Genomic DNA, 19,799 nt, shown 5'->3' on the forward strand with positions numbered 1-19,799 from the left:
TTGTGTGGGTGGTGGGTTTTACAGTTGGGGGGGTTGCTTGTATTTTTTTTTACAGGTAAAAGAGCTGATTACTTTGGGCCACAATACCCCGCAAAAACAGAATTTATGTTTACCTGATAAATTGCTTTCTCCAACGGTGTGTCCGGTCCACGGCGTCATCCTTACTTGTGGGATATTCTCTTCCCCAACAGGAAATGGCAAAGAGCCCAGCAAAGCTGGTCACATGATCCCTCCTAGGCTCCGCCTACCCCAGTCATTCGACCGACGTTAAGGAGGAATATTTGCATAGGAGAAACCATATGGTACCGTGGTGACTGTAGTTAAAGAAAATAAAATATCAGACCTGATTAAAAAAACCAGGGCGGGCCGTGGACCGGACACACCGTTGGAGAAAGCAATTTATCAGGTAAACATAAATTCTGTTTTCTCCAACATAGGTGTGTCCGGTCCACGGCGTCATCCTTACTTGTGGGAACCAATACCAAAGCTTTAGGACACGGATGAAGGGAGGGAGCAAATCAGGTCACCTAAATGGAAGGCACCACGGCTTGCAAAACCTTTCTCCCAAAAATAGCCTCAGAAGAAGCAAAAGTATCAAACTTGTAAAATTTGGTAAAAGTGTGCAGTGAAGACCAAGTCGCTGCCCTACATATCTGATCAACAGAAGCCTCGTTCTTGAAGGCCCATGTGGAAGCCACAGCCCTAGTGGAATGAGCTGTGATTCTTTCGGGAGGCTGCCGTCCTGCAGTCTCGTAAGCCAATCTGATGATGCTTTTAATCCAAAAGGAGAGAGAGGTAGAAGTTGCTTTTTGACCTCTCCTTTTACCGGAGTAAACAACAAACAAGGAAGATGTTTGTCTAAAATCCTTTGTAGCATCTAAATAGAATTTTAGAGCGCGAACAACATCCAAATTGTGCAACAAACGTTCCTTCTTTGAAACTGGTTTCGGACACAGAGAAGGTACGATAATCTCCTGGTTAATGTTTTTGTTAGAAACAACTTTTGGAAGAAAACCAGGTTTAGTACGTAAAACCACCTTATCTGCATGGAACACCAGATAAGGAGGAGAACACTGCAGAGCAGATAATTCTGAAACTCTTCTAGCAGAAGAAATTGCAACTAAAAACAAAACTTTCCAAGATAATAACTTAATATCAACGGAATGTAAGGGTTCAAACGGAACCCCCTGAAGAACTGAAAGAACTAAATTGAGACTCCAAGGAGGAGTCAAAGGTTTGTAAACAGGCTTAATTCTAACCAGAGCCTGAACAAAAGCTTGAACATCTGGCACAGCTGCCAGCTTTTTGTGAAGTAACACAGACAAGGCAGAAATCTGTCCCTTCAGGGAACTTGCAGATAATCCTTTTTCTAATCCGTCTTGAAGGAAGGATAAAATCTTAGGAATCTTAACCTTGTCCCAAGGGAATCCTTTAGATTCACACCAACAGATATATTTTTTCCAAATCTTGTGGTAAATCTTTCTAGTTACAGGCTTTCTGGCCTGAACAAGAGTATCAATAACAGAATCTGAGAATCCTCGCTTCGATAGAATTAAGCGTTCAATCTCCAAGCAGTCAGCTGGAGTGAAACCAGATTCGGATGTTCGAACGGACCCTGAACAAGAAGGTCTCGTCTCAAAGGTAGCTTCCAAGGTGGAGCCGATGACATATTCACCAGATCTGCATACCAAGTCCTGCGTGGCCACGCAGGAGCTATCAAGATCACCGACGCCCTCTCCTGATTGATCCTGGCTACCAGCCTGGGGATGAGAGGAAACGGCGGGAACACATAAGCTAGTTTGAAGGTCCAAGGTGCTACTAGTGCATCCACTAGAGCCGCCTTGGGATCCCTGGATCTGGACCCGTAGCAAGGAACTTTGCAGTTCTGACGAGAGGCCATTAGATCCATGTCTGGAATGCCCCACCGCTGGGTGACTTGGGCAAAGATTTCCGGATGGAGTTCCCACTCCCCCGGATGCAATGTCTGACGACTCAGAAAATCCGCTTCCCAATTTTCCACTCCTGGGATGTGGATAGCAGACAGGTGGCAGGAGTGAGACTCCGCCCATAGAATGATTTAGGTCACTTCTTCCATCGCTAGGGAACTCCTTGTTCCCCCCTGATGGTTGATGTACGCAACAGTCGTCATGTTGTCTGATTGAAACCGTATGAACTTGGTCCTCGCTAGCTGAGGCCAAGCCTTGAGAGCATTGAATATCGCTCTCAGCTCCAGAATATTTATCGGTAGAAGAGATTCTTCCCGAGACCAAAGACCCTGAGCTTTCAGGGATCCCCAGACCGCGCCCCAGCCCATCAGACTGGCGTCGGTCGTGACAATGACCCACTCTGGTCTGCGGAACGTCATCCCTTGTGACAGATTGTCCAGGGACAGCCACCAACGGAGTGAGTCTCTGGTCCTCTGATTTACTTGTATCTTCGGAGACAAGTCTGTATAGTCCCCATTCCACTGACTGAGCATGCACAGTTGTAATGGTCTTAGATGAATGCGCGCAAAAGGAACTATGTCCATTGCTGCTACCATCAACCCGATCACTTCCATGCACTGAGCTATGGAAGGAAGAGGAACGGAATGAAGTATCCGACAAGAGTCTAGAAGTTTTGTTTTTCTGGCCTCTGTTAGAAAGATCCTCATTTCTAAGGAGTCTATAATTGTTCCCAAGAAGGGAACCCTTGTTGACGGGGATAGAGAACTCTTTTCCACGTTCACTTTCCAGCTGTGAGATCTGAGAAAGGCCAGGACGATGTCCGTGTGAGCCTTTGCTTGAGGAAGGGACGACGCTTGAATCAGAATGTCGTCCAGGTAAGGTACTACTGCAATGCCCCTTGGTCTTAGCACCGCTAGAAGGGACCCTAGTACCTTTGTGAAAATCCTTGGAGCAGTGGCTAATCCGAAAGGAAGCGCCACGAACTGGTAATGTTTGTCCAGGAATGCGAACCTTAGGAACCGATGATGTTCCTTGTGGATAGGAATATGTAGATACGCATCCTTTAAATCCACCGTGGTCATGAATTGACCTTCCTGGATGGAAGGAAGAATAGTTCGAATGGTTTCCATCTTGAACGATGGAACCTTGAGAAACTTGTTTAAGATCTTGAGATCTAAGATTGGTCTGAACGTTCCCTCTTTTTTGGGAACTATGAACAGATTGGAGTAGAACCCCATCCCTTGTTCTCTTAGTGGAACAGGATGAATCACTCCCATTTTTAACAGGTCTTCTACACAATGTAAGAACGCCTGTCTTTTTATGTGGTCTGAAGACAACTGAGACCTGTGGAACCTCCCCCTTGGGGGAAGTCCCTTGAATTCCAGAAGATAACCCTGGGAGACTATTTCTAGCGCCCAAGGATCCAGAACATCTCTTGCCCAAGCCTGAGCGAAGAGAGAGAGTCTGCCCCCCACCAGATCCGGTCCCGGATCGGGGGCCAATATTTCATGCTGTCTTGGTAGCAGTGGCAGGTTTCTTGGCCTGCTTTCCCTTGTTCCAGCCTTGCATTGGTCTCCAAGCTGGCTTGGCTTGAGAAGTATTACCCTCTTGCTTAGAGGACGTAGCACTTTGGGCTGGTCCGTTTTTACGAAAGGGACGAAAATTAGGTCTATTTTTCGCCTTGAAAGGCCGATCCTGAGGAAGGGCGTGGCCCTTACCCCCAGTGATATCAGAGATAATCTCTTTCAAGTCAGGGCCAAACAGCGTTTTCCCCTTGAAAGGAATGTTTAGTAGCTTGTTCTTGGAAGACGCATCAGCCGACCAAGATTTCAACCAAAGCGCTCTGCGCGCCACAATAGCAAACCCAGAATTCTTAGCCGCTAACCTAGCCAATTGCAAAGTGGCGTCTAGGGTGAAAGAATTAGCCAATTTGAGAGCATTGATTCTGTCCATAATCTCCTCATAAGGAGGAGAATCACTATCGAGCACCTTTATCAGCTCATCAAACCAGAAACATGCGGCTGTAGTGACAGGGACAATGCATGAAATTGGTTGTAGAAGGTAACCCTGCTGAACAAACATCTTTTTAAGCAAACCTTCTAATTTTTTATCCATAGGATCTTTGAAAGCACAACTATCCTCTATGGGTATAGTGGTGCGTTTGTTTAAAGTAGAAACCGCTCCCTCGACCTTGGGGACTGTCTGCCATAAGTCCTTTCTGGGGTCGACCATAGGAAACAATTTTTTAAATATGGGGGGAGGGACGAAAGGAATACCGGGCCTTTCCCATTCTTTATTAACAATGTCCGCCACCCGCTTGGGTATAGGAAAAGCTTCTGGGAGCCCCGGCACCTCTAGGAACTTGTCCATTTTACATAGTTTCTCTGGGATGACCAACTTTTCACAATCATCCAGAGTGGATAATACCTCCTTAAGCAGAATGCGGAGATGTTCCAACTTAAATTTAAATGCAATTACATCAGGTTCAGCCTGTTGAGAAATGTTCCCTGAATCAGTAATTTCTCCCTCAGACAAAACCTCCCTGGCCCCCTCAGATTGGGTTAGGGGCCCTTCAGAGATATTAATATCAGCGTCGTCATGCTCTTCAGTAACTAAAACAGAGCAGCCACGCTTACGCTGACAAGGGTTCATTTTGGCTAAAATGTTTTTGACAGAATTATCCATTACAGCCGTTAATTGTTGCATAGTAAGGAGTATTGGCGCGCTAGATGTACTAGGGGCCTCCTGAGTGGGCAAGACTCGTGTAGACGAAGGAGGGAAAGATGCAGTACCATGCTTACTCCCCTCACTTGAGGAATCATCTTGGGCATCATTGTCATTATCACATAAATCACATTTATTTAAATGAACAGGAATTCTGGCTTCCCCACATTCAGAACACAGTCTATCTGGTAGTTCAGACATGTTAAACAGGCATAAACTTGATAATAAAGTACAAAAAACGTTTTAAAATAAAACCGTTACTGTCACTTTAAATTTTAAACTGAACACACTTTATTACTGCAATTGCGAAAAAACATGAAGGAATTGTACAAAATTCACCAAATTTTCACCACAGTGTCTTAAAGCCTTAAAAGTATTGCACACCAAATTTGGAAGCTTTAACCCTTAAAATAACGGAACCGGAGCCGTTTTAACACTTTAACCCCTTTACAGTCCCTGGTATCTGCTTTGCTGAGACCCAACCAAACCCAAAGGGGAATACGATACCAAATGACGCCTTCAGAAAGTCTTTTCTAAGTATCAGAGCTCCTCTCACATGCGACTGCATGCCATGCCTCTCAAAAACAAGTGCGCCACACCGGCGCGAAAATGAGGCTCTGCTTATGCTTTGGGAAAGCCCCTAAGAAATAAGGTGTCTAATACAGTGCCTGCCGATATTATAATATCAATATACCCAGATAAAATGATTCCTCAAGGCTAAATATGTGTTAATAATGAATCGATTTAGCCCAGAAAAGTCTACAGTCTTAATAAGCCCTTGTGAAGCCCTTATTTACCATCGTAATAAACATGGCTTACCGGATCCCATAGGGAAAATGACAGCTTCCAGCATTACATCGTCTTGTTAGAATGTGTCATACCTCAAGCAGCAAGAGACTGCACACTGTTCCCCCAACTGAAGTTAATTGCTCTCAACAGTCCTGTGTGGAACAGCCATGGATTTTAGTTACGGTTGCTAAAATCATTTTCCTCATACAAACAGAAATCTTCATCTCTTTTCTGTTTCTGAGTAAATAGTACATACCAGCACTATTTCAAAATAACAAACTCTTGATTGAATAATAAAAACTACAGTTAAACACTAAAAAAACTCTAAGCCATCTCCGTGGAGATGTTGCCTGTACAACGGCAAAGAGAATGACTGGGGTAGGCGGAGCCTAGGAGGGATCATGTGACCAGCTTTGCTGGGCTCTTTGCCATTTCCTGTTGGGGAAGAGAATATCCCACAAGTAAGGATGACGCCGTGGACCGGACACACCTATGTTGGAGAAAGGCCCTTTTAAGGGCAATTGATAGTTTAGTTTAGGCTAGGGTTTTTTTTTTTTATTGGGGGGGGGGGGGGGCTTTTTTTATTTTGATAGGGCTATTAGATTAGGTGTAATTAGTTTAAAGATCTGTAATTTGTTTTTTATTTTCTATAATTTAGCTAATTCAATTTAATTTATTTAATTGTATTTAATGTAGGGAATTTATTTAATTGTAGTGTAGTGTTAGGTGTTAGTGTAACATAGGTTAGGTTTTATTTTACAGGTAAATTTGTATTTATTTTAGCTAGGTAGTTATTAAATAGTTATACTATTCTACCTAGTTAAAATAAATACAAACTTGCCTGTAAAATAAAAATAAACCCTAAGCTAGATACAATGTAACTAACTATTAGTTATATTGTAGCTAGCTTAGGGTTTATTTTATAGGTAAGTATTTCGTTTTAAATAGGAATAATGTAGTTAATGAATTTATTTAGATTTATTTAAATTATATTTCAATTAGGGGGTGTTAGGGGTTAATAAATGTAATATAGTGGCAGCGAAGTTGGGGGGTGGAAGATTAAGGGGTTAATATATATATATATATATATAATGTAGGTGGCGGCGATGTTAGGGGCGGCAGATTAGGGGTTAATAATATTTAACTAGTGTTTGTGAGGCGGGAGTGCGGCGGTTTAGGAATTAATATGTTTATTGTAGTGGCGGCGATGTCCGGAGCGTCAGATTAGGGGTTAATAATTTTATTTCAGTGTTTGTGATGCGGGAGGGCCTCGGTTTAGGGGTTAATAGGTAGTTTATGGGTGTTAGTGTACTTTTTAGCACTTTAGTTATGAGTTTTATGCTACGGCGTTGTAGTGTAAAACTCATAACTACTGACTTTAGAATGTGTTACGGATCTTGGAGGTAGATGGTGTACCGCTCACTTTTTGGCCTCCCAGGACAGACTCGTAATACCGGCACTATGGAAGTCCCATAGAAAAAAGGGTTTGCGAAGTTTACCTAAGTCTGTTTGCGGTAAGGACAAAAAAGTGTCCGGGGCCCCTAAACCTGCAAGACTCGTAATAGCAGCGGTAGTGAAAAACCAGCATTAGGACCTGTTAACGCTGCTTTTTCACCTTACCGCAAAACTCGTAATCTAGCCAATAGATAATTATGAAATTACTGGGAGGTGAACTAGTTCATCAGTTTAATCCTTCATATTTGATCAACTTTTCAGCTGTACATTATTGAAAGGAGAAAAAAAATCATTACTTTAATAATTACAATTTGAATAGTTTAAGTTAACTAAAATAAACAAACATTATTACCTTTATAATAACAAATTAGTTTTAGTTAACTTAAAAATAAATCATTATCTTAATTATAACAATTATTTCTAATATTCCATAGAGGTGCATTAAGAGGGGAAAAAAGAAAACAAAAAGGGTAAAAAAACATTTTTAGAAGCAATGATTTTTCTTGATTGCTCATGATAATCATCTTTGTACTGTATTTTCTATGTTACAGTCCTTGCAGGTTCCTAGTGAAGAGGTAAATCTGTGTGTCATCAGTTTCTATACCATTTAAAGCAAATGGCTATATTTAACGGGTGTTTGAGACCAGTAAACAGAATCCATACACTGTGAAAACTCCTGGTATCACAGTCTAGGGACATATTTGGTATTTCACAAAAAAAATATCCTTTCTTTATAGGACAAATAGTGCAAGACTGACACAACCAACAGGATGCACAAGGTCATGTGACCAAGACATTGGCAGGTTATGCTTTAAAGGAAATGAAGATGCGCTAAAACTTACTCTTTATATAGATATGAAATTATAATACCCTGCATTCCGCTGTCCACTTGAAAAGTGATATATCTGTGCCACCAATCAGCAAGCGCTTCGCAGGTGCTGAACCAAAAATGGGCCGTCTCCTATGCTTCAATTCTTGCTTTTCAAATAAAGATACCTTAGTGAACGAAGAAAATTGATAATGGAGTAAATTAGAAAGTTGCTTAGAATGGCATGCTCTATCTGAATCATGAAAGGAAAATTTGGGTTTTATATCCCTTTAATATTATTTCTGAAAAATATCTTAGGAGAAAAAAAAAATCAAAATGTTTTCTTTTCATGATTCAGAAAGAGAATACAATTTTAAACAACTTTGTAATTTACTTCTATATCTAATCTGTTTCATTCTCTTAGTATAATTTGATGAAGGATCAGCAATGCACTACTGGCTTCTAAAGGAACACATGGGTGAGCCAATGACAATCAATATATATATATATGCAGCCACCAATAAGCAGCTAGAACCTAGGTTCTCTGCTGCTCCTGAGCTTGCCTAGATAAAAAGCAAAGGATAACAAGAGAAGGAAGCAAATTAAATAATAGACGTAAATTGGAAAGTTGTTTAAAATTGTATTCTCTATCTGAATAATGAAAAAAATGTTTTTGGGTTTCATGTCTCCTTTAAGGTTACTATATAGTGTACTAAGAAGCCAAACAGTATTATACCAGGGAATACATATGTATACATCACTATTGTAAGAGGGACGATCAGGGCTGTGGATTAAGCATGGGTGGCAGATAAAGCATAGAATTTTAAACAGCTTTCCAAATTATATCTATTATCTAAATGTTTTAGTTTTCTTGGTATACTTTGTTGAAAAACAAATTATGACTTACCAGATAATTTCCTTTCCTTCGATACAGGGAGAGTCCACAGCTGCATTCATTACTTGTGGGAAAAAACAGAACATGGCCACCAGGAGGAGGCAAAGACACCCCAAAGCCAAAGGCTTAAAGGGACAGTCTAGGCCAAAATAAACTTTCATGATTCAGATAGAGCATGTCATTTTAAACAATTTTCCAATTTACTTTTATCACCAATTTTGCTTTGTTCTCTTGGTATTCTTAGTTGAAAGCTTAACCTAGGAGGTTCATATGCTAATTTCTTAGACCTTGAAGCCCACCTCTTTCAGATTGCATTTGAACAGTTTTTCACCACTAGAGGGTGTTAGTTCACATATTTCATATAGATAACACTGTGCTCGTGCACATGAAGTAATCTGGGAGCAGGCACTGATTGGTTAGACTGCAAGTCTGTCAAAAGAACTGAAAAAGGGGCAGTTTGCAGAGGCTTAGATACAAGATAATCACAGAGGTTAAAAGTATATTATTATAACTGTGTTGGTTATGCAAAACTGGGAAATGGGTAATAAAGGGATTGTCTATCTTTTAAAACAATAAAAATTCTGGGGTAGACTGTCCCCTTTAAATACCTCCCCCACTTCCCTCATCCCCCAGTCATTCTGCCGAGGGAACAAGGAACAGTAGTAGAAATATCAGGGTGAAAAATGTGCCAGAAGAAAAACAACTTAAATTTAGGGCCGCCCACCGGAGAGCACAGACGGGAGCTGTGGACTCTCCCTGTATCCAAGGAAAGGAAATTATATGGCAAGTCATAATTTATATATCCCTATTAAATACAGGGAGAGTCCCACAGCTGCATTCATTACTTGTGGGAAATTATACCCAAGCTACAGAGGACACTGAATGCTAACGGGAGGGCACAAATAAAATGCGGCCCAACCTGAGGGCACCACAACCCTCAAAGAAAACCAATCTCCCGAAGGCTTTCCTGATAGAAGCAAAAAAAAAAAAAGAATATGAATGTTATCAGGACCAAGCAGCTGCCCAACAATCAGAACCATAGGATCTCATGTCAGAGACCCAAAAAGATGTCACTGTACTCAAACTGAGCCATAAACCTCTGAGGAGGCTCATGTACCGCTGTCTCCTAGAACCAGCGAAAAACAATCCTCCACCAACAAGGAGGAAGTTAATCAGGTTCCAAAACCTTGCACTCCCCAGATATGAATAACATAAAAGGAAAAAACTGTCTATTCTGATGAAGTCTGACAGAAATCTCAAGGTAAGATTCCCCTAAAAAAAGGAAGAACCCCTTCCCATTTGGACAATCTTAAGGAGAAAAAACTTGGATAGCCTTATTAGAAGAGCCTAATACAGGTCCTGTCTGTCTTTTGGTATAGATGCACCTACTCTGCCTGGACCAGAATAACTAGAAAGAGCCCCTTCTCTAGAGTAGAAGGGAAGAACAGACTTAACTATTACCCAAAACAGGTCCTGCCCATCATCAAGGGTACGACACGTCTTGTCGTAAAAAATATAAACAAATGGCAAATTCTTAAGTTCCAGCAGTGCTAGGAAAACTAAGAACAAAATAAAGAAAATAAGCTCCGAGGCTTAAATTTTTATCCCTAGATAATCGAGGGAATCATCTCTCCAAAGAAAGACCTAGAAGCTTCCATTGGAAGACTCCAACCATCACCACCATCAAAGTCGATATAACCAAAAACAACCCAAGTGACGAAACTTCTTCCTAAAAAGAGTTTCCACAAGAACCCCGAATTCTAAAACAAAAACTATCCAAAACGGATTAGAAATGAAAATAGAAATGAAAATAGTTAAACACACAAAAAGGGACGTCAAAAGGGTGTGCAAACTAAAACAAACAGGTCCTGCCTGTTATACAACACAACCCCCCTTAGAGCTTGGGACTGGGATTCTATAACTATGTACATATAGACGATAAAGAAGAGGATCCAACCCTCTTCACTCGTCTAATCAAGATCGTTATCTGATTTAGAGGACTGAGGATCCACCTGACGGATCAGGACTGGAAACCTCTAACATCGCTAAAACCTCTCTCAGAAGTAAATGCAGGCGTGCCATTCTAAATCTAAATGCCAAATCCTCCTCAGTCAGAGGAGTCAAATCAGACGATTCCGACCCCGGAGGTTCTATCTCTGAAGCAGATAACTGAGCGGGCACAATCGTTAATTTACACAACGGCCCATGGGTAGGTGAGCAAGGATTAACCCATCGCTTGCACATAGCAGGAAGAGGCAAACTCGCTAAAGCCATAGAGATGGCCATGCGAAAACGCGCAGTAACCTCCGGTGGAAAAAAAGTCTCCCTCAGACGAAGGAGTAATGGAACTTACGAAAACCGCATGCGTAGGAGAAGATTCTAGGGAACGCACCTCACGGGATGAGGAATCCTCAGAGGTAGACAGCTCAGTGGTCTCTAACATCTCAACATTGTTTGAAGAGAACAACCTATTGCGGCATACGGAACATAATTGAGCGGGCTGGTCTACCCGGTCCTCCTCACAACATACGCAGGAATCAAAATCTGTATCGGCGGAATCCTCTAGAATATCATAATCCTCCATAACTCTAATTAAAATTTTTAGCCAAAAAAACCTTAAAGCCTTAATGGCTGGGGCACTCACCACCTCCTATGACCCAGATAGGTAGAAAAATTAACTCCCTCTCCGCAGCCACTCGGTCAGGAATCGGAAATAGAAAACAAGACGTGACTACTCCCAGTCACAAGGTGCCTCATACAGGACCGCCCCTGCTAAGGAAAAGTGTGCAAGCTTAATAAAACTGCGCAGCTGCATAACCTCTATGTTCCGTATCAGCCTATGAGCCCAAAATGTCTCCTACACATATGCAGTCAAAATCACATAAACATGATTAACAAGACCCCACTATTCAATAATTTCATAAAGATAAAGGAGTCCCACTGAGACTCCGTCTTCTATCGTTAACATGTGTGTAAAAATATAAAACAATCTTACCGGAATCCATTCCATGGAACAGGAACACGGTTCTTCAAGTTTGACAGATAGAAACAGCACCTCTGACATGGACTTGAGTGAAGAAAGCAGGCAGCGAAACTCGTCAACGCTGATTGCTTATAGGAGCTGCTAATATGAGTCTGGATGGTTTCGCAGAAAGACTCCCCCTGCATCTCCAGACTAACTTTCATCAATGCTCTCATTGAGAGGCTAACAAGACTAATTAAAACTCCAGTTCCATCCAGAAGGGCAGATACCCTTCCTAAGGAACTACTTCAAAAAACTTCCGACACTTCTCTGCCAACCTCCTTTGACGAAAGGGAAAGAATGACTGGGGGATGAGGGAAGTGGGGGAGGTATTTAAGCCTTTGGCTGGGGTGTCCTTTGCCTCCTCCTGGTGGCCAGGTTCTGTATTTCTCACAAGTAATGAATGCAGCTGTGAACTCTCCCTGTATTAAGAAGGAAAGCATACCTAGGTAGGTTCAGAAGCAGAGATGCACTACTGGGAGCTAGCTGCTAACTGAGCATATATGTCTCTTGTCATTGGTTTACCAGATGTGTTGGGCTAGCTCCCAGTAGTGCATTGCTGCTCCTTTCACAGAAGGATACCAAGACAATGACGCACATTTGATTATTGAAGTAAATTAGAAAGTTGTTTCAAGTTGTATGCTCTGTCTGAATGATGAAAAAAAATGCGGGGTTTCATGTCCCTTTAATGACTGTGACAAATATCCCATGCTAGAATTTTAAATTACATTTTAATTAATAGAAGTCTGCAGCAATTTATAGAAGTGTATTATTACATCTTCCAACTCTTGTCATTATTTGTATTTCCTGTACCACTGTACAGGGGACAGGGAACTTTAGTCAACAACTTTGACATATCAATTGCTAGAAATAGCTGAATGCACTTTGTTATAAATCTGATAATGCAGTAAACTCACTTAAACTACCTCACTAACTACCCCTGGTCTGTTAGATTACCCTGTTTTTAAGGGACATTGTATGTTAAAAAAAAATCTCACCTAAATGAGGTAGAAGCATTTAAACATGTTGAACTTGACACTATCTAAAAAATAATAATAAAAATATGTTTCAGGCTATACAGTATGTCCTGAAATGTCACTTATTTATATGTATCAATGGCTTATAAATAAACTAAATAAATATGTTAAACCCAGCAGACTGGTAGTTTATCTATGGTAGTGCCAGCTATCTCTATCTACCTACCTATCTCTACCTATCTATATCTATCTAGCTATCTCTGTCTATCTCTACCTACCCTACCTATCTATACCTATCTAGCCATCACTATCTATCTATCCCTACCTAACTCTGTCTACCTATTTATCTCTATTTATGTAGCTATCACTATCAATCTCTATCTAGCTATCTCTACCTACCCATACATCTATCTCTATGTAGCTATCTCTATCTATATATCTATTTATATCTAGCTATCTCTACCAACCTGTCTCTCTCCATCTATCCCACTCTCCATCTATCCCACTCTCCATCTATCCCACTCTCCATCTATCTCTCCCTCTATCTATCTCTCCCTCTATCTATCTCTCCCTCTATCTATCTCTCCCTCTATCTATCTATCCCTCTATCTATTCCTCTTTCTCCAACATAGGTGTGTCCGGTCCACGGCGTCATCCTTACTTGTGGGGATATTCTCTTCCCCAACAGGAAATGGCAAAGAGCCCAGCAAAGCTGGTCACATGATCCCTCCTAGGCTCCGCCTACCCCAGTCATTCTCTTTGCCGTTGTACAGGCAACATGGGCGGAGTCTCACTCCTGCCACCTGTCCGCTATCCACATCCCAGGAGTGGAAAATTGGGAAGCGGATTTTCTGAGTCGTCAGACATTGCATCCGGGGGAGTGGGAACTCCATCCGGAAATCTTTGCCCAAGTCACTCAGCTGTGGGGCATTCCAGACATGGATCTGATGGGCCTCTCGTCAGAACTTCAAAGTTCCTTGCTACGGGTCCAGATCCAGGATCCCAAGGCGGCTCTAGTGGATGCACTAGTAGCACCTTGGACCTTCAAACTAGCTTATGTGTTCCCGCCGTTTCATCTCATCCCCAGGCTGGTAGCCAGGATCAATCAGGAGAGGGCGTCGGTGATCTTGATAGCTCCTGCGTGGCCACGCAGGACTTGGTATGCAGATCTGGTGAATATGTCATCGGCTCCACCTTGGAAGCTACCTTTGAGACGAGACCTTCTTGTTCAGGGTCCGTTCGAACATCCGAACCTGGTTTCACTCCAGCTGACTGCTTGGAGATTGAACGCTTGATCTTATCGAAGCGAGGGTTTCTCAGATTCTGTTATCGATACTCTTGTTCAGGCCCAGAAAGCCTGTAACTAGAAAGATTTACCACAAAATTTGGAAAAAATATATCTGTTGGTGTGAATCTAAAGGATTCCCTTGGGACAAGGTTAAGATTCCTAAGATTCTATCCTTCCTTCAAGAAGGATTGGAAAAAGGATTATCTGCAAGTTCCCTGAAGGGACAGATTTCTGCCTTGTCTGTGTTACTTCACAAAAAGCTGGCAGCTGTGCCAGATGTTCAAGCCTTTGTTCAGGCTCTGGTTAGAATTAAGCCCGTTTACAAACCTTTTGACTCCTCCTTGGAGTCTCAATTTAGTTCTTTCAGTTCTTCAAGGGGTTCCGTTTGAACCCTTACATTCCGTTGATATTAAGTTATTATCTTGGAAAGTTTTGTTTTTAGTTGCAATTTCTTCTGCTAGAAGAGTTTCAGAATTATCTGCTCTGCAGTGTTCTCCTCCTTATCTGGTGTTCCATGCAGATAAGGTGGTTTTACGTACTAAACCTGGTTTTCTTCCAAAAGTTGTTTCTAACAAAAACATTAACCAGGAGATGATCGTACCTTCTCTGTGTCCGAAACCAGTTTCAAAGAAGGAACGTTTGTTGCACAATTTGGATGTTGTTCGCGCTCTAAAATTCTATTTAGAACTACAAAGGATTTTAGACAAACATCTTCCTTGTTTGTTGTTTTATTCCGGTAAAAGGAGAGGTCAAAAAGCAACTTCTACCTCTCTCTCTTTTTGGATTAAAAGCATCATCAGATTGGCTTACGAGACTGCCGCGGACGGCAGCCTCCCGAAAGAATCACAGCTCATTCCACTAGTGCTGTGGCTTCCACATGGGCCTTCAAGAAACGAGGCTTCTGTTGATCAGATATGTTAGGGCAGGCGACTTGGTCTTCACTGCACACTTTACTACCAATTTTTACAAGTTTGATACTTTGCTTCTTCTGAGGCTATTTTTGGGAGAAAGGGTTTTGCAAACGTGGTGCCTTCCATTTAGGTGACCTGATTTGTTCCCTCCCTTCATCCGTGTCCTAAAGCTTTGGTATTGGTTCCCACAAGTAAGGATGACGCCGTGGACCGGACACACCTATGTTGGAGAAAACAGAATTTATGTTTACCTGATAAATTACTTTCTCCAACGGTGTGTCCGGTCCACGGCCCGCCCTGGTTTTTTTAATCAGGTCTGATAATTTATTTTCTTTAACTACAGTCACCACGGTACCATATGGTTTCTCCTATGCAAATATTCCTCCTTAACGTCGGTCGAATGACTGGGGTAGGCGGAGCCTAGGAGGGATCATGTGACCAGCTTTGCTGGGCTCTTTGCCATTTCCTGTTGGGGAAGAGAATATCCCACAAGTAAGGATGACGCCGTGGACCGGACACACCGTTGGAGAAAGTAATTTATCAGGTAAACATAAATTCTGTTATCTATCTATAGCTAACCAGTGTTCTCCACAGAAAAGTTTGCAAGCCGGGTGGCATTAGGAAGGAGCCAACTGGGGGTAGTAATATTTTCTATTATATAATTTTCTGCTATCCAAAGTACAAATTAATTGCATAATTATTTTTTTAATATTAGCTTATTTTAATTCAAAGATACAGACTAGTCAAAATTAAACTTTCATGATTCAGATAGGGCAAACAATTTTAAGCAACTTTCCCATTTACTTTTATGATCAAATTTGCTTTGTTTTTTTGTATTCTTTGTTGAAAGCTAAACCTAGGCAAGCTCATATGTTAATTTCTAAGCCGTTTAAGGCCACCTCTTATATCAGTGCATTTTGACAGTTGTTCACAGCTAGACAGTGCTAGTTCATGTGTGCCATATAGATAACATTGTGCTCACTCCGGTGGAGTTACTTAGGAGTCAGCACTTATTGGCTAGAATGCAAGTCTGTCAAAAGAACTAAGATAAGGGGGCAGTCTGCAGAGGCTTAAATCCAAGGTAATCACAGAGGTAAAAGGTGTATTCATATAACAGTGTTGGTTATGCAAAACAGTAGAATGGGTAATAAAGGGATTATCTATTTAAACAATAAAAAAAATTGGCCTAGACTGTCCTTTTAATATTGGTTACAATGTATCTCTATCAATTTAACTGCTTTCTGTCTAGCTATCTAGTTATCTATATCTTGCTCCTAAAAATTTACCTTTGATTCCTTTGTTATAGTATGCTATATATTCCCAAGTAAATGTCTTCCCTGGTACCAAAAAAATAAAATAAAAATAAATTCTGGCTTCTCAATATTCTAGTTGACTCTTAAAGGGCCATAATAATAAAATAAAAAAATGCTCAAAGTTTTTTTTTCTATCTAGAAAATATCACATTCTTGGTTTTGTAGTTCTCTGCACAAGGACCTAATTGTGAGGAGGGAGGGGCAAGCAGTAATAATAAAAGTGAAACTTATAGTGTTATAATTTTATTTAAATAAAACTATTTTTTATTTGTTTTATTATCTCCAATACAGTAATGATTAGCCTATTAAACTGGGGATAGTTCACCTCCCATTGAAGGGACATAAAACCCATGCCATTTTAAATAACTTTTTAATTTACTTCTATTATCAAATATTCTTCATTTGAAACTTTGTCCCATGCAGCCAATCAAATGCTTTACTGACCAAGTATGGGACTGCACTTTTCCGCTCCCTCTGAGAATTGCACAGAAGAAAAGCTTTAGTTTTGTTTTGTTTTTTAAAATGGGAAAAGGGAATAACTGAAAACACCAATCCTCATATTTACCACATCCATGACCCTTTAAAGAAAGCATAACCCCATTAATATAGGCATTTAGCACAGTATTCTAGTGCTGAACGCAATAATAATAATAAAAAAATTTAACAAGAGCTTCTCAATACATCCTCAGGAGAAAAAGACATATATATTATATATATATATATATACATACACACATACACACACAAACACACCCCTTACACACATACTAGGGATGCATATGGCACCATAGAAGAGCATCCTATTCCATTCTGTGTGACCATAATAATTATATTGCTAATGAAATGATCAAAAGATCTTAACCTGCTGCAAAATAAATCTCAAATACATTTTTTTGTACCACAGACATTGTTACAGTTGCTTAATTAATTGACATATGTGTTACTGAAGAACTAAAATATGTTTGACCACTAATTAGATGACCCATCGGCTGCCAGGGAAGCCTGTAACATTCTACAATGAATTCCCAGTTTGGCAGACAAAGGGTTAATAGTGATAAAGCAGTAGGACTATTGTTGTTTACAGATGGGACAGAGATCCTGGCAGTAAAAGGTTTATGGCCCACTAACTGAAGCAGTGCAGTGCAAGGATACGTCTGTGATTATGTAAACACATACCTCCTCAGGGGTTAAACTAGTCAGCCAATTACAATCCATATGCAGCGCACTACTAATAAAACAGAGGTGCGTAAGAGCAGCAAGATGACAGAAGTGTCCCTTCTAGTTCTCCCCACAGACTGTAAAACCTGTGCAACCCTAGAGAATAGAATAAAGGCCAACCTTAGCCTGGTAACTGTGTGCTGGGGCTGAAGGAAGAAATCTGCAAATGACAAGAATTTGCTTCCCTGTATTAGGACAGATTACACAGCTCCCTTCCACTGCAAGCAAACTGCATTACAAACAATAACAATAAAGGCCGCGTGGAATCTGTCAATGGGAGAAATAGGAAGAAGAAAAAAACAGACAAGGCTTTTGTAAGAAGAACAACAAAATGAAAGCGACTTACAGAGAGAGAGCAAGAGGCTGCCAACTTAATCTGATTGTACGACGGCTGTAAATATGTTGTACTTTTGCAAGCCAGAGTGTCGAGCACTGACACAGCTGCCGTCACACAAACACAGCATGCATGATTAAGAATTCTGACTGCTGTGTAGTGCAGCCCACACTAACCTGCTCCAGAAGACGTAGAGACGTTAATCGTGTGCACCAACAACTGTGTGTTGGCGACAGGCACTTGTTAAACAGCAAGTTTTCAGGTCCTACCAGTCGGGTACCAGAAGTTCAGTGAAATGGAAAGAAGCCAAAAAAACAACATGAACAGAGAAGGAAAAAAAATGCAGCTTTCTCCACCCACAAGGCTGTTTTGTAAACGCTGCTCAATAACTGAATCATGCTCACGTTTGCAGATACTGATTATTTGTATATATTCATTTCTTTAAGAAAGCAGCAGCACTTTCTATAGCTCTGTATACAAAACTAAAACCACGCATGTAAACATAGAAAGGAAACCGTTGGTACTGTTAATGAGAGCACATATAATGTAATTGAAATAGCAATTATACAAATTACTCCGCATCCACTGAATAGCAACATTTGAATTGTTTGCAGTAAAGAACATGGGAGTGATGCATTATATTGTAAAATAAAATGTTCTATTTAGTTTGAGCATTTAAAGGGATATTCTCTGCAAACATTTTTGCAATTCTGAGCCTAGCTTGTGTTTAAAGGGACATAATACTCATATGCTAAATCACTTGAAACTGATGCAGTATAACTGTAAAAAGCGGACAGGAAAATATCACCTGAGCACCTCTATGTAAAAAAGGAAGATATTTTACCTCATAACTTCCTCAGCTCACCAGAGTAAGTGCTGTGTAAAAAGTTATACTTCAGCTGCTGTCCAGCTGCAGGTAAAACATTTTTTTAAAAAAATGAAGAAATGAACAGCAGCCAATCAGCATCAACAGTGCTGTGGTCATTAACTCTTTTACTGTGATCTCATGAGATTTGACTTAACTCTCATGAGATTTCATAGTAAACTTCCTTAAACTTTATAGGGAAATAAAATGATTGTGCACGAAGCTCACTCCCTTGGCTGTCCCGGGACAGACATACTGATTTGCTGCTTAAAGTCTTTTGCAATGGCGTTTGAATACTTAGGACATTTTGAGGTAAAATATCTTTCTTTTTTACATAGAGATGTTCAGGTGATATTTTCTAGTCAGCTTTTTACAGCTATGCTGCATCACTTTCAAGTGTTTCAACATTTGGATATCATGGCCCTTTAATGCTGGAATGGGGTTAAACAAGTATCACTTTGGAGACATGAAACGCAAAGTTTTTCTTTCATGATTCAGATAGAGCATGTGATTTTAAACAACTTACTAATTTACTTCTATTACCAAATTGTCTTCTTTTATTTTGTATTGTTTGTTGAACAGCAGGGATGTAAGCTCAGGAGCGTGCACATGTCTGGAGCACTATATAGCAGCTGCTTTGCAAGGGCACTAGAATTGACAGTACTATTTCCTGGTATGTACTGCTCTAGACACCTACCTAGGTATCTCTTCACAAGACTACCACGGGAATTAATCAAACTTGATAATAGAAATAAATTGGAACATTTTTTTAAAAATTGTATGCTCTGTCTGAATCACACATTTTTGGGGTTTATATCCCTTTAAGCTAAAATTGGCTAATATTACTTTTATGCACAAACTAATCATTAAATCAATGTATGTTAAATTATGAAATTCACGTGTGCTTTAAAAAAAAGCAGAAGTCACATTTATAAATAACAGAAAAATGTTATAATATTCCAAAGAATTACACTACCCCCACCTAGCTATGCCAAAATGGCAGCTGGTGTGTGTATAACGGTCTGTCTATCTATCTATCCATCTATCTATCTATCTATCTATACATCTATCTAGATATAAACACTCACACCAGATGCCATTTTGGCGTAGCTGGGTTGGGGCAGTGTAATGCTTTGAAATATTATAACATTTTCTGTTATTTATAAATGTTACTTATGCTAAAGCACAAGTGAATTGAATAATTTAACAAATTGATTCAATGATTATTTGTGTAAAAACAGTAATATTAACTCA

The 19,799-nt window shown here is 40.4% G+C and overlaps 1 protein-coding gene across 3 annotated transcripts in view; it reads right to left on the reverse strand.

Annotated features, from left to right (window-relative positions):
• ATXN7L1 (ataxin 7 like 1) overlaps positions 1-19,799 on the reverse strand; it is a 746,759-nt gene that overhangs the window by 386,434 nt on the left and 340,526 nt on the right. Inside the window, exon 1 of one of the 3 annotated variants that reach the window (XM_053716562.1) lies at positions 17,857-17,971. The exons of 1 other annotated variant lie outside the window; for it this stretch is intronic. The gene's annotated coding sequence lies outside the window, so the exon portion shown is untranslated. Of the gene's footprint in view, positions 1-17,692; positions 17,793-17,856; positions 17,972-19,799 lie in introns of those variants that run through there. One more of the 3 variants, XM_053716563.1, reaches the window with a different exon arrangement.

Source organism: Bombina bombina, chromosome 6, assembly GCF_027579735.1.
Source record: "Bombina bombina isolate aBomBom1 chromosome 6, aBomBom1.pri, whole genome shotgun sequence".
Classification (NCBI taxonomy): domain Eukaryota; kingdom Metazoa; phylum Chordata; class Amphibia; order Anura; family Bombinatoridae; genus Bombina; species Bombina bombina.